Raw genomic sequence first — 15,836 nt, 5'->3', positions numbered from 1 at the left:
CTCCTGGAACTATATGTGGCATACCTTAAAGAAGGCAGGGTTTAGGGAAGGATTTGTTAGGGCATTGCAGGCTTTGTATATTACCCGGTAGCATCGATCAGAGTAAATGCTGGTACTACTACTCCGGTAAAGATAAAACGGGGAACACGACAGGGGTCCCCCTGTTCGCCGTTGCTGTTTGCGACGTACATCGATCCGCTAATACGCAGGCTTGAGATGAACGAAAGAATAGCCCCAGTAATTACAACTTTTGGACAAAGCAAGATATTAGCATATGCCGATGACGTCGCGGTTATAACATCAAACCCAACAGAGGCAATGGAACAGATTGAGATTGAGGCTAAAAAGTTTGGACGGTTATCGGGCTATGCTTGAATAGCGCCAAAACACAAATAATTAAGAATCAGTTTGCACATTGCCTGGATCACAGAGTGGTGGACTCTGGTGTATATCTGGGTGTAACTATCACCTCTGCCCTAGAGACTCTTGTGGAAAAGAATATCGCTCCAATAATTTTGAAGGTGAGAAAAGATCTGGATAGACTACATAATTTACATCTTTCTATCATGGGCCGTACAAACATCATTAAAATGCTGATCCTCCCGAAATTTCTATATATATTCAGAGCAATTCCCTTAATGTTTGAGGATAAGTGGTTTAAAGTTTTAGAGAATCTGGTAAATAGATTTATTTGGGCTAAGGGTAAGACGAGGAGGGCACTGAGATTTATGGCGCTTCCACGATGTAGGGGGGGATGGGCATTGCCAGATCTAAAACTTTACTATTGGGCAGCTGCCCTGCAATATATGTCAGGTCTTATTGGGGGGGCAGAATCTGAGGGACACGGACCCTTCAGCACAACTGCTATATACGGCCTAGCACTAGGAGCTGTATCAGAAAATGTCTTTTTGAAACAGATGGACTCGAGCTATTTTAAAAGAACCAGATTTAAGACGGTCAATGCAGCATTTTGTATCTGGAAAGCGTTTGCAAAAAAATTCGGCCTTGGGAGGTATAATCGATATACAAGAATGGGGCAGAATCCCTTCTTACCTCAAGATATTTTCTCTGATCTTGTGTTTAAAGCATGGGGAAGGAAGGGTATAAATAAGATTGGTGATATTTTGGATGGGCAAGGGATAATGCAGTTTCTCGAGTTACAACGTAAATTTGGATTGGATCTAAGAGACTTTTTTAAATATCTACAGGTCAGAAGTTATATGGTAACAAAGAAGGGAGGGATGGCAGGATTTAAGAAAAACTCAATTATGGAGATTATTCAGGGAGGAACCGAATGTACAATCAAAAGAATTTACTCGGAATTGATAGAATCTAAGCAGGATGACCTAGAAAAATATGCGGAAAACTGGGCAAATAAGCTGGATGTAGGGAAAGGATTTTTTTTTTATCATTAGAAATGGGACAGAATATATTATGTTCCGCGGCCCTCCAGGCACAACATTACAAAACTTTGTATAGATTATATTATACCCCTGCTAGAATAGCGCAGTGGGGAGGGACAGCAGGCATTAATTGCCCGAGATGCGGAAGCTTAGAGGCTGATATTGTGCATATTTTTGCTACGTGTCCGCATATGCAAAAAATACAGAGAGAAATTGAGGTCTTCTTTTCTAGGTCACTAGGATTTGAGTGTATCTTAACACCAGTGATTATACTGTTAGGAGTTAACGATAGAGTTAGGCAACCTGAATATGACTGTTTTATATTTATCGCTATGGCAACTTTGAGATTATGTATCGCTGCGGAATGGCTTACACCCCTGCCCCCAACTTTTCACCGATGGTTAGCTAGATTAACACAGATTTATAATTTGGAGATGGCAATTTATGCAAGGAAGGGAAACAAGGGAAGGAGATTAGGTATACAAATTTGGGAGCCCATAACTAAGTGGAAAGAATGTAGTGCAAATTAGCATATTTAGACAGAATATAATGAATAGATATTGTGCAATGTATATATTATATGATTATGTATGAACTGTTTAAAGATTTAAGGAAATAATAATGTATAGTGCTTAAAAAATGTTGATCTGTATGAATTGTGTCCTGCCCTGTGGAATTTACACGGGGTAATAAAAGCCTTAAATAAAAAAAATAAAAAAAAAATAAAAGAAAGATGTCGAGTGCTGGGGGGTCAGTTTCTGGATTGGAGACCACCCAGCCTTGGCAACAGCAACCCACGCAACCACCCACGAGAAAAATGGCTTTGGTGTGGACCAGCAAGGTCCTGTGGACTCCCACAGCAATGGAAAGTCAGGGCAGATCTGGAGCAACCACGTAAGCCCATTGAAAGTCAAAGTACCCTTCTCAGGGACCCATAAGTCAATAGACAAGGGATCGCAAAGGGACCTCGAGAGGAATCACTAGATACCAGCCCACGGATCACTCGAGGAGTGTAGGCCAGCAATCTTCAAGGGAATCACTGCTAGGGGTCTGAACTGCAAGTAGCCCAAAGCACAGTCTCAGGGATCGCCAAGTAGCATATGCTGCTGCAAATGGTTGCGGTGTCCAGGGCTTCAGGTTGCACGGTCCCCACGAGGGCTTTGGCTCTCAGGTTTGCTGAGAGCACGGATCAGCCTCAGGGAAGCTTGGAAACCCACCTCCTTTGTTGCAAAATTGTCAGTGTCCTTCGGGAGCAGCGTCGATGCAAACCGGACAGATGCGTCTTTGGTGCCTGCCTTGCAGGGGAGTAACTCCTTTACTCCAAGGAAGATTCTTCGGTCATCCAGATAGTAGAAGTTCTGGGATTCTGTAGCAGAGTTTCGTCCAGGTAAATCCTGTAGTCAGGGGTTCCTGCTTTATACCCAAGGAAGGGGTGGGACTCACCTGTGGGAGGGTCAGGACAGAGGGGTGGCTACACCCATGTCCTTTGTCCAGTTTTGCGCCAGAGCAGGGGCTGAGTGCTTTTAAGTTTTGAGTATTTGCTCCTCTTTACGTATTGTAAATATAGTGAAACCAATATTTCTTTAGTTCAATATTTTCTTAGGAAGACAGTTGTCCAATGTTGATTTTGAATAAAGTCTTTATTAATTTAATAAAATATGGTTCTTACGATGGTACAGTAACCAAAAAGCCGACACGTGTTTCGCCCTCTGGTCAGTACGACCTGGGCTTTCTCAAGGCTGTAAAAAACATAGGTGTAAGATTATGAATAAAAAGAAATAGGATCCCCATAGTAAAATACTAAGTGGTGATGATTGTGCCATTAACAAAAGGTGCAAAAGAAAAAGGACACCATAATAATAATTTTTTTAAAAAATCATAAATAATCACCAAATAAAAGAGTGACGAAAAATAAAAAGTACTGTGAGTAAGTGAGATAGTCCAAGTGAGAAAGCTGTTAAAAAACACAAAAATAATATATTCTTTATAACGGTCAGTAACCATTGTAGTCTATATATAGGACAACCTCTTTATAAGAATTTAAAGGTGCTAGCTAGGGAGCATACAAATTTGTGAACAATTATATATCTTTTCAAATGAGTATCTGCTTTGCGCTATAGATTTATAAAAATATTAATACCAGGGTCATGAATGTGATCACTAGTGATTAACAGGATGTGAACATGCACTGAAATTATATTTGTGCAGAATAAATAAAGTTTAGTCAAAGCAGCCTTTATCAAATAATTCATTCATATAATACCTTTCTTAGTCTCAATTGAAAATCTTGTGCGTTACAGCATAGAATTCTTCAAAGCATTTAAAAACAAGTATATGTCGTTTTCTGTAAGGTAAGGGGAATGGGAAAAATTGATGTAATCAAACAAGTCTTATAAGAAAGATCAAATAGTAGCTTGATGGTTTTGAAACAAACATGATAATATAAACAGATTTATTACAGTTGCATTATCTACCCCGACGGGAATATTATGACGAGGTCTCAGATAAATATCAATTTGTCTTTCAAGGCGACATAAACATGTTTAGTATATGCGGGCAAAATCTCATGCCGGACATTTACTAAGACAACCTAGTATGTAGTGCAAACTATATAGTGGAAAAGTACGCAGGTAGTTTCAAACAGAGTGTCACTGGGGCATAAAAGTTTCCTACGATGACAGTTTTTGCAGCACTGTTAATGTGCGTGAATGGCTTGCCGGGCATTTTACATGCTCGAACGGAGAATCGAAATATATAATCGACATAACCAACATTCCTATATTACAGTCATCTAGCTAAATTACGCATACAGTTAACGAAGTTTAAAAAAAGAGGGGAGAGAACGAGCATTCAGGCATCAGACTTACTAAGTCGGAAGAGAAATCCCGGGTTGAATCCCTCACAAAGTGATTTTTGAATGTGCTCTTCCACGTTCACGGCGGCAGCCATTTATAGAAGGGAACAGCCTAACATTGTTTGCGCGATTGTTTGAGCGCCATTTCTAAATGGTCAAAAAGCGAAGATGATAAGAATTTGTTTAATTCCACTTCTACTGCAGCTTAATTACAGAATGAGAATGTGAGTTGGCTCACTACATTCTCAATATACCCTGTGTTTAAGGGACTTTTATATATTGAAAGGTTGAATTATTATTGACTACCAATTGTTTTGGTCAAAAGAATAATGACCAAGTAGTGGTGATTTTTATGGTCGCCATCTTAAAACGGTTCTACTTCCATATACAGACATTGGAAATTGGTTGCTCTTACTAAATACTTAGCGCGCAACAGCAAACCTATTACTTCTTAATATAGATAAAATTTGAGAGCACTCTATAAATGACATATCATGGTTATTATTCTTATAGAGAAGCTATATATGTCTGAATATGCAGAGGTTATGGCAGGATTTGCATATTCGCCATTTTAGAATAGGTATCGTTTAATGTATCTTATGCGGAATAAGTAATACAAATGCTCAGCGTACTTGACTGAAAATCTTATCATGCCAATATTGGTTTTAGATATTTCTCTAAACATCTATGATCTTAGTTTCATAAAGGGCAGTTGTTAAAGCTGTATCGAACATAGCATATACTTGCGGTCTACACAACGAAAATACGAGGACGAGTTTGTATTAACGATCACATGAGATCAAATTATGCAGGAAACATATTATAACAGATTCCTGTTACAGAGTAGATAAAATCATTTAGCAAAGTTACCTAATTATATGATGTGTAACTATTTGTCCGAGGTAGCTCTAGAAAAAAATAAGCTTGCTTAGGATAAGAAAGGCTATCTAATAACTCAAAAAAGGGAGGTAAACAAACTAATTAACCCATGATGGTATCGGGCAGCTCATGTTAGTTAGATCTATAGTGTACGCTCAAATGGATTTAATTTCCTTGAAGAATATTAAAAGAAGACAGGAAATCATAACAAAAGAATGTGTGCTCTGTCCCTCAGTATATTATAATGATTCACACAATCGTGTTCTTATGCATTCCTAAAGCCAATGATGCCACTCATGTTCTTTATTGAGTCCCATCTCCACAGTTGTCAAACGAATGATAAGCGCACTTTCTTCCACACATAATCTGTGTTCTAGGTTTCCACCCCTCTTGCATTGTTTCAGTTTCCTCAGACCAATAAAGTTGAAGTTGCGTTGATGCTGCTGGCAATTTTCAAAGTGTTCAACCAAAGGTTGTCTAGTGTCTGTTTTATGTATATTACGATAATGTTCCTGAATGCGAACTTTGAGAGGTCTGGTTTTGCTGCCTATATAGTGCTTATCACAAGGGCAGGTAATTAGATAAATCACATTCGAGCTTTCACAGTTGATAAAGTCTTGTATTTCAAAGTGATGACCATTGATACTTACTTCTGTGGTTCTAGATTAGCCCAACATACAGATGGAACAGTTGGAACAGGTGTAAAATCCCAGTGGTTGTTGCAAAAAAGTAGAAGGTTTTTGTCTAGGTTCAAAGAAAGATTGACATAATCTATCCCTGAGAGTCTTACTTCTTGAGAAGCTGAATTGAGGATAATTTTGCAATGCATCTTTTCAGTCAAAAGATTCCAGTGTTTTTTGGATATTTTCCGTATATATTGCTGACTGTTGTTGTATTCAGTTAAAGATTGAATAATTGGTTTTTGATTGGATGAACGGTTAGACTTGAGCAAAGTTATACGGTTTATTTGTGCCAATTGATCTTTTGCTTTCCGTAGTTGTTGCGGTTCATATCCTCTCTGCAATAGTCTCTCTTATTTCAGCAGTATTTTTGATGTATTCTGTTTCTGAGCTACAATTGGTTTTGGCTCGTCGATACTCTCCATATGGGATGTTAACAATTGTATGGCGGGGATGACTACTGGACGCATGCAGTATAGAGTTCGCAGCAGTATTTTTTCTATGGATTTTTGTCTGTAACATGTTGTTTTCAATGTAGATTGAGAGGTCCAAGAATTCGATTTCTGTTTTTGAAATGGTATAATTGATGTCAATACCCCACTTATTTGGCGTCAGTGATCCAATGAAATGATTTAAGAGTTCTTCCGCCCCTTGCCAGATAAGGAGAATATCATCATTGTATCTTGCCCACATAACTACATTGTTGGCAAGATTTTCCAGTTGACCATTCCATAACCATTGACACTCCACTTCCCGCATCAGGAGGCAGGCATAAGGGTGAGCAAATGTTGCCCCCATGGCTGTTCCTTGAAGTTGTAGATAATAGTCACCATTGAAGAGGAAGTAATTATTGAAGAGACAGAGTTCGAGCGTTTCAAGTATCATGTTGTTTCTTGCCGCAAAGTGGATAGATCTAGTTTGTAAATACTTCCTGGTAGCTGCTATACCATCGGAGTGTCTTATGGATGTATAGAGACTCGTCACATCAATAGAAGATAAAACAAAATCTGGTTGCCATGTTATACCCTCTAGTTTCTGTAGGACTGCCTGTGTGTCTCTTATAAAAGAGGGAAGATCTTTCATGAATGGTTGAAGTTCTGTATCAATAAATGAACCTACGTTAGAACAAATTGATTAAATCCCAGCTATTATTGGTCTTCTTTTGGGAGTAGTTGTTTCTCCTCTAATGTTAGTAACTCTTTTTCAAAGCAATTGTTTAGTAGTTTCAATAGTTTCTCTTGTATCTCTTTGGTAGGGTTGTAATTCAATTTTTTGTAGCATGTAGTATCACTTAACTGGCGAGGGGCCTCAGCAAGATAATCTGGGATATCAAGTACTACTATGTTGCCTCCTTTGTCAGCTTCTTTTACTATCTCATTAGGATCATTTCTTAAATCCATAACTGCTTTTTTCTCCTTCTTCGTTATTTTAGATGGTATGTATTTTGATTTTTAAAGATATTTTTGATATTCCTTATCTAGATCTTTATTCACTTCTTTGAAAAATATATCAATCAAATTACCTGGAGCTAAAGCCGGTGTAAATTTTGATCTCTTTTTTAAAGTTGTTGGTTTGGAGTGGAAGATGTTAATTCCCAACTCTTCAGCAGTGGTAGTAAGTAGCTCTAAACCTTCTGATGCTGCATCGGTATTCAAGTGTGTAAGTAGATTGATGGTTTCTAAGTCTTGTACACTTAAGTCACTAGTTGGATGAAAGTTGCCATTTGATGTTGATTGTGGTGTTTTATCCAAGAAAAAAGAATGTAGTTTTAACTTTCTTGTAAATTTGAACAAATCAACTTTGGTTTGTGTCAAGTCCCAGTGTGTTGTCGGACATAAAGATTGGCCTTTATTTAAAATGTTATGATGAGTTTCTGTCAGTGTTGTTTTTGAAAGATTAATCACTAGATCATGATGTGCTATTTCTGTGCTTGAGGCAACGTTTTGTTTTGTTCCTTGCTTCTGGCTCTTGTTTGAACTCCTGTAGTATTTGGTTTTGGTGAGTTTGGTGGTCTGGTTCGATTGTCCCTGCAACCGGTTTGAGCTGGACTATGCACAGGGACACCAAATGTGACCCCAGGGCAGACATCAAAGCACTCTTGGAGTGCACCCACTTAGCCCCAATACACTAAAGCCTGTCTGGGAGGTGGTTACACCTCCCTGTGACAGGAAACCTATTGTCCAGGCCTCCCCTGTCAGAGTTTCGTCCAGCAGCAGGAGGGCAGATTCGTGTCTGTGGCTGGCAGCATCCATTTTGTGATGTCAGGGTCTGTGAAGCTGGTACCGGGTGTACCGGTGCTGTCATGTTTCTCCCTCTAGTAGGTTGGAATCATACTTCCCACATCAGATACTGGTGTAGAGGTATGATTCCAAGGCGTTTGACACCAAACACGACATGTTTCCGTGCAGCCATTCCAAAGTTAGCATTTACCGCAGGTTATAATGCACTTAAGAGTATATGGTTTGACTGCATCACAAACAATCCCAGAATTAAGGTTCCGAAGGCTGCAGATGTACTCTGCTCATGCATGGGCACCCTCTCACATAAAACCCAGCACCCTCCCTTCAGGATTGATAAGGAATGCCTTAGGGGTGACTGATAGGTTTATATGTGCAGTGATATGGAGAGATATAGGGAACCTATATTTCAGTGAGGGGTGCATACACCACCTTACACAGGCTGCAGAATGGCTTCCCAGGGGTGGCATAATACATGCTGCAGACCCTGGTAGGCCTCTGGGGTACCTATGCCCTGGGTACATAGTATATCATATACTAGAGACTTATAAGGGTACCCCAGAATCCAATCTGGAGTGTACCTAAGGTACATGGAATCCATTTAGAGAGGAAGCAGCTAGGTGGGGGCCCTGAATAGCAGGGTCTCAGCCAGTCCAAAGTCGAAAAACAGTGAAACATCAGCAAAAAGTGGGAGTAACCATTAGAAGCAGATCCTACTCTCCTATACTTAAGGACAGTTATATGCAATAATCCACGATGACTGCTGCCTCTCTGTAAACATGCAATAGTTTGTGGCCTGCTGAGTATCATGGTTCACAGGCAACACAAAGCTGTGCATTGTGTCCTCCACAAGTGTGCTGCCTCACTCCAGTGACACCAGCACTTATGATGACTGCCAGTCTTTCCTTAGCTGAAAGGAACCCAAGTTGAGAGGACTTTGAGTACTACTTCCACACACATGGGTCACACAAGGCGATAAGTAGAATTTCCAGTCCACTTCACATATTGGTCCATAATGATCAGTTATCTATGCAACATGTTGCAATGCCATAAGTAGGAAGCCTCTTATACCACAGGATGCTGCGGGGGTGCCTCCTACCAAAAGGAAAGGGTTATTTTGAGTTTAAGGTTAGCTGTGAAGCCCATAAACTATTGTGGTTAAAATATAAATATTGTAGTCTCACTCCAAAAAATGAACTCAGTAAATACTTAGGCCGAATCAATATTTACCTGACTCTTCTTGTGCTATGATAATCAGCATTATATTATTAGAAGGGCTGATGCTCTTTCAAGATAATGCAGTAACCCTCCTAATCATAGTGATATGGAAAGTGAAACCTAATCCTTCTTTCTGAAAATACTGTCTTGGTGCATATCTCAGTGCAACTTCTCTGGAGGACCAGAACAACCTCCTTTTCAGAATGATAATTTCTACATAGTGCATTCGGTTGTCACATAGGCTTCGATAACATCTCATGCTTGAAATGTATTCGTATTAGTTCTATCAAAGAAGTCAACAGTGTTGTAAAAGCAGAAACACTGTTACCACGTGTAGAGCAGTTATCAATTGGAAAGCCAAGCTATGTAAGTCTGCCTTTGTTCAACCTCATCTGAACTATCTTGGGTGTTTCCAATGGATAAATTGATTGTTTTTTGCTGACCCTAAACGGCAGAGCCCAGATCCTGCTTCACAGGGTGTGCGTAGAGAGACAATGCAGCAAATAGATCGGCATTGCTCCTGTCCATGTCCTAGGCATATGATTGTAGTTCATAGTACTCACAGTCAAGAGGCAAGTTACTGGATAGGGCATGGAAAATGTGTACATTTCTCCTTATCTGGTGTACGTCCTGTGGCCTGTGAAAATCTAAAGATTACTTGGCAGTTGTGGCTGGCCCATCATACCCTCTTTGACTACAACATGCAGCTTTGTCCGGCTGAAGGAATACAACTTCCAGAAAAGCATCCAAGTACGAAGGTAGGACGCTTCACCGGGTCCAATGCCTTGCAGCAGCCAATTGATGTGGACAACTTCCTGGGTGCAAAACCCAGACTTTTCCAATACACAGCTTTTCTCACCTTGGTTGACAGCTTCACCTGGACTTTTATCAGCAGCAAACAGACTCTACCTTCTCCAGTATATTTTCTAAGTTTGATTGTAATTCTTTGATCGAAACTAACCTGATCCTTGTGTCGAACCTGCGCCTCATTGTGGTCGGCCTTAAACCTTACACTTGTCACAGTCTAGCATGCCCAGTTGCCCATTGTCGGTACTTTGCACTTTGTGGCACTAAAAACTTTAAACTCAGATCTGTGGTGCAATTTACTGAATTTTTGTTGTTTTGGTGTCCTTTTGTCAGTAAATTATTCTCTACTTTTATCAATTGAATTGGGGTTTTTATTGAATTGTGTTTTTGACTTTTTAATTATTTTGATTCTTCTTAATGCTTTATCCATTTTCCTAAGTTAAGCCTGTCTACTCTGTGCAGTAGCTACTAGGGGTTGAACGCAGGTTCAAATTCCTGAATCCTTTACTAGACCTACCAAGAATAATGCCAGTATTGAACTCCCATCCACCTCAACTAATAAACCACTTTCTAACGCAGACATTGAGAGGATATGTTATATTGTATATCTGTTGCAAATATTTGCTGAAGAGGAAACGTATACATTTGCTTTTAAATTAAACCAGAATTAATCATGTTGAAGTACATTTGTATCTGAAAAAAAATATTAATGTAAAGATGCGTGAAATACCAAATAACTCGTGAGCATGTAGTGCAGGGACCAAAAGGTAAAATGTAATGTGCTTAAAGGTGGTAGACCATAAACTGTTTGACTCACTTCTTAAGATTCCGATGTGATTTTATTTTCGTCCGCAGATTCATGTAAGCAACTGGAAGATAAAAAATAGGATGTCCTGTTCAGTTTTCGTTAAAAGAGTCTGTATAGTCCTGTACACCTTGCTACAAGACATGTGACAGAATGGATTGTCATAGTATGATCACATAGGATTGTTACATTTAAAGTGATGTATCTATACTGTGTCCTGCCATATGGTGATTCAAAAAAGACATAACCAACTTTAAGCAACTTAAATCTCCCTCCAAAAATGCTGTTCGGCTCCTTCACTTCTCTATTCTTAATTCTTAATTTCTTTAGAGGCACCACACTAGCTTGTGCTTGTGAATAATCCCACGTGTAAACCACTAGCAAATATCCAGGAGATGGTGTACTTGTGTTTAGTTTCCTTTCTAAGATATCAATTACAGTCCAAACAAGTTCAGGGATTCGGTCTCGGCGATAATGCCATGGTAGTAGTTTTCTAAGAAAAGTAGGACAGAAGTGGGCCCCAAACCAGTTTAAAATCCTGTTTCCTCCTCGCCACATTGAAGGAGAGTGTTTCCATGGCAACAAGGTTCTACAGCCTCATATTTTAGTGAGAAAGGGAAGCGGGGAGAATATTCCTGTCTGCTCAAGTAGGTTGCCGCAGGGCTGGTGGTCTCACCCCTATTTGGAAAGTGGGTATATCAAGAGGAATCAAATAGTCTGTTAGGGTTTTGGATGGATTTGTGGTCATTACCATCAGATAAGTTTCATATCTTCATTGGCATCACACCCCCCCTCCAACATTTGGGGTTCATTTGTGGGTAGATTCTATGGAGTTTATTCGAATACTGGCAAAAGTCCAGCAATTACTTATAGTGTACCTCCCTACCCAATTCACTATGACATTTTGGTGGTCATCCTGGATTCCGATGCACTGGGCCTCTGGAAGGGAGACATCTGCTATATGTAGCCATTTGCACCTCTGACATGCATGGAAGTAAAGTGACGCATCCAAAAGGAGGGTATACAGTTGCAAAATTATGCACCTTGACCCTGCCTCTGGACGGCTCAACTTTTTCAAAAGTGGAAAAATTCAAGCAGATGGCTTTGCAGGAATGGAAGGGAGACTTCAAGTTTCTCAGTGCCAGGAGGATGTTATCTTCAAAAAGCGTAGTGTTCTGGGTATCTGGGCCACAATGCAGAGCCAGGATATCTTGATCATTACAGATTATTTTGGCTAGAGGTTCTGTGGAGAGGGCAATAATCAGAGAGAAGGGGGCATCCCTGACAAATGCCTCTGCTGAGGGTAAGAGGAGGGGGACAGTCCTCCATTTAAAGTTATCCTAACCATTGGAGTGTTATAGCTGCCAGAGTCATGGTAATGAATGTGGGCACAGTAAACCTGGTTGAAGGCCTTTTCTGCATCTAGCATTACCAGAACAGCCAGAATAATCTTTTTCTGGACCTTTTCGACTTGCTGGACAACTCTGAAAAGATTGTTGTGAGTCGAGTCTGATGGCCTTTAATAAAACACGTTTCAGCGGGGTGAATTATCCAGGGAAGAATGTCTTCAAAGCGAGAGGCCAATATTTTAGTAAAAATCCTGAAGTCAATATTGAGGTGCGTTATTGGTCTGTCCGAAGGGCATAGTTTAGGGACTTTGCCCTCTCTGTGGATTAGGTTTATGGTTTCTTCTGCCATGGCCTATAGGGTCACACCCTTCCCCTGTGAGAATTAATTAAAGAGTCTAGGAAGATGTAGAATCAAGAGGTAACCAAAGGGTTTGCAGAAGGGTCCTGTAAACAAATCTGATTTGTGTAGCCTGTTAATTTTAAGGGATTTTATGGCTGCCTTAAACTTGCTTTATGTTATTGAACTATCCATGGATCTCTTTTGGTTGGGGCCAGCTATAGTAATAAGCTTTTTCTTGGTAAGTTGGCAATTGACACTTAAATCAGTGCTCTCTACCCACCAACTGGGCCACCTGATTTTTGCCAACTGGGATGCCTTAGAAATTGGGCCCCCGGTTCCAGTCCCATGGTCTGATCATTTTATGGTTCCCTTCAACGCCTGGATGCCTCAACCTTATTTTCCGGAGAAGCTGGGCACCAGGAAAAAGCGTAGGAAGTGGGCTAGGTTTTCCCTAGCTAACTTCAATATGGCCCTATTACAGGGCGGGCCACCTGGCGGTACAGATGTTGATTCTGCCTGCGACGCACTGGACAAATGTATCATGGAGGCATTAGATAGTAATGCTCCATGGTCCTCAAGAGCGCCTGGGAGACAATTAAAATCTGCACCTTGGTTTAGCAGTGAGCTTAGAATAGCCAAATCAGCCTGTAAACGCCTTGATAGAGCAAGGAGGAGAAATTATTCAGATTTTAGGAAAAGTGAATATAAATCCAGTCTTAAAAACTATCACTCTCTTATTAGGAAGGCTCGGGCCACCTCCTATAATGAGAGGATTGGGACAGCGGAGAACTCCTCTAAGGAACTTTTCACTATCTTTATAGCGATCTCGTCACTAGCAAGAACCACAGCTCCTAACATCAGCTCGGTGGATTCTTGCAATTTGGTGGCCGATTTCTTTGCGGAGAAGGTAGGGAAGATTTACTCTACCTTCCCTGATGCAGCTTGTAACGGGTGTTTGAATGGTGGTGGAGCGTCCAATATTGTGGAGGCAGAATGTCTTGGTGAATTTGTTGTTCCCTTATGTGACACTCTCAATAGTGTAGCCTTGAGTATCAAGTCAGGCTCACCCAGAGACCCTACGACCCCTAGGGTGCTCAGAGGGAGCCTTGAGACATTAGAGCCCTATATCAGACACCTCCTTGAGCTCTCATTTACCTCAGGAACTGTCCCTAAAAAATGGAAAGAGGCGATTGTCCCCCCCTCAAAAAAGAAACCAAATGTTAGCATAAGCCAACTGGAGAACCTTCGTCCAATCTCATTGCTGCCATACTTTGCCAAAATTGCAGAGAAGGTGGTTAACATTCAATTGACAGCACACATTAGTAATTATAGTTTACTTCACCCCACTCTATCGGGCTACCGAATCTGCTCTGCTCCTTTCCACTGAAATCATCCACAAATAGGTAGATGATGGACAGACGGTTGCTTTAGTCCTATTAGACCTCAGTGCCGCATTCGACACTGTGGCCTATCTAACTTTACTTCAGCGCCTCAGGAAAGGAGGTGTGGCTGGCCGAGCTATGGAATTGTTGGAGTCTACCTTACATGATCGTAGTTTCCAGGTGTCTCAAGAACCTTATCACTCTAAAAGTATCAGGCTGAATCAAGGAGTCCCACGGGGCTCTATTCTCAGCCCCACCCTGTTTATTCTCTACATTTCCCCCTTGGCAGAGATTATTGAATAATTTGGTGCCAGTGTTGTGTCATATGCTGATGACATGCAATTGGTGGTGTCCCTAACACAAGATCATGAGAAGGCAGCCATCAATTTCTCGACGTGCCTACAAGAGCTGGCGTCATGGATGGCTAACAACTGCCTTAAACTTAATGGTAACAAAACTGAAGTTCTAGTGATAGGTAAAGCTCCCTCGATCTGGTCTTCAGCATGGTGGCCTCAGACTCTGGAACCTACCCCTTCCCCTTGTGATCAGGTAAAGAATCTAGGGATGTGGTTGGATACCAAGCTTTCCTTTGAGAACCACACCAGGCGAGTGGCGGGAAAATGTTTTGGGGTTTTGCGAGGACTCTGGAAGACTCTAGACGTACTGCCAGTTACAGCAAGGAAAACTATGGTCCACGCTCTGGTGATGTCACGCTTGGATTATGGGAACGCCCTTTACTTGAGAGCTAGTACCAAATGTGTACAGAGACTCCAATGCATTCAGAATGCAGCGGCTCGTCTCGTCTTAATGCTACCCAGTAGAGCCCCTTCCAACAAGGCCCTAGCCTCCCTTCACTGGCTCCCGGTAAGGGAGCAAATTCTTTTTAAAGCTTTGTGTGTCAGCCACCATATCCTACAGAGAATGGGGCCCACCTATCTGCTTGACCTACTTATTCCATACTCTCCGACCCGTCGACTGAGATCTAGCGGGACGGGGCAGGTTTGCATTCCGACCATCAGGAGAGCAAGGATGGGTGGTTGCTCCTTTCGTTTTTTAGCAGCCAAACTTTGGAATGGACTCCCCCCGGAGCTCCGGCTGGAGTCTTCAGAGACAACTTTTCAGAAAAAGCTAAAGACCTGGCTCTTTCCCTCTTTAAGCCCCCCCGTCTGATCTCTCTTGTTTTCATTCTTTTGCTCTGATCCTGTTTTTCTTTGTGCCGCAGCACAGGGACACACTAGTTAGTGTAGCCATGCGCTTTATAAATTTGTTTATTATTATTATAAGTCTGTTGTGTAACCATTCTGAATAAGTCCGAGGCAATTAGCATCAACTAGAAATTGTGAAATGCTTGTAGTTTGTCTTCCTCCTTATGAACCATTGTTCCAGTGTCTGTCACAATTTCTCTGATATAGCCTCTTTCTGATTTTTCAGAAAGTTGCCTCACAAGGCATATGCCAACCCTGTTGCCAGGAAGTAGTGTGTATGTTTGAAGCGTCGGAGGGCAGGTTCTGCCCTACTCACATCTATGGCTCATAATTGCCCTCTAGAGAATATAACATCAGGCATCAAGCATGCAGACAGCGATTTTCTGTCATTCGTCTCTGCCATTTCTAGGCTGTGCTGTACTATTTCCTCCTGGAGAGATATATTTTGCCACTGTATGAATGGGTTATATTAGATGCAATGGGGTTGTTAGAGACCCAATATGAGCAATGTAGGAAGAGGTTCTGTGGACGTGCAGAATTAATTATCTTGTGTGTCTCTATACTGCTCTCACCCTTTGTCTCGAAGGCCAAGGTCTTTGATCAGGCTTTCCAGCTTCCTAGAGAAGGCTCTTGTGGCAGTGACCAATGCCCTTGGCAAATACATTCCACTATAGTGG

The sequence above is a fragment of the Triturus cristatus genome, chromosome 5_1, assembly GCF_964204655.1.
Source record: "Triturus cristatus chromosome 5_1, aTriCri1.1, whole genome shotgun sequence".
In the NCBI taxonomy this organism is placed as follows: Eukaryota; Metazoa; Chordata; class Amphibia; order Caudata; family Salamandridae; genus Triturus; species Triturus cristatus.
This window is presented reverse-complemented; position numbering follows the sequence as displayed.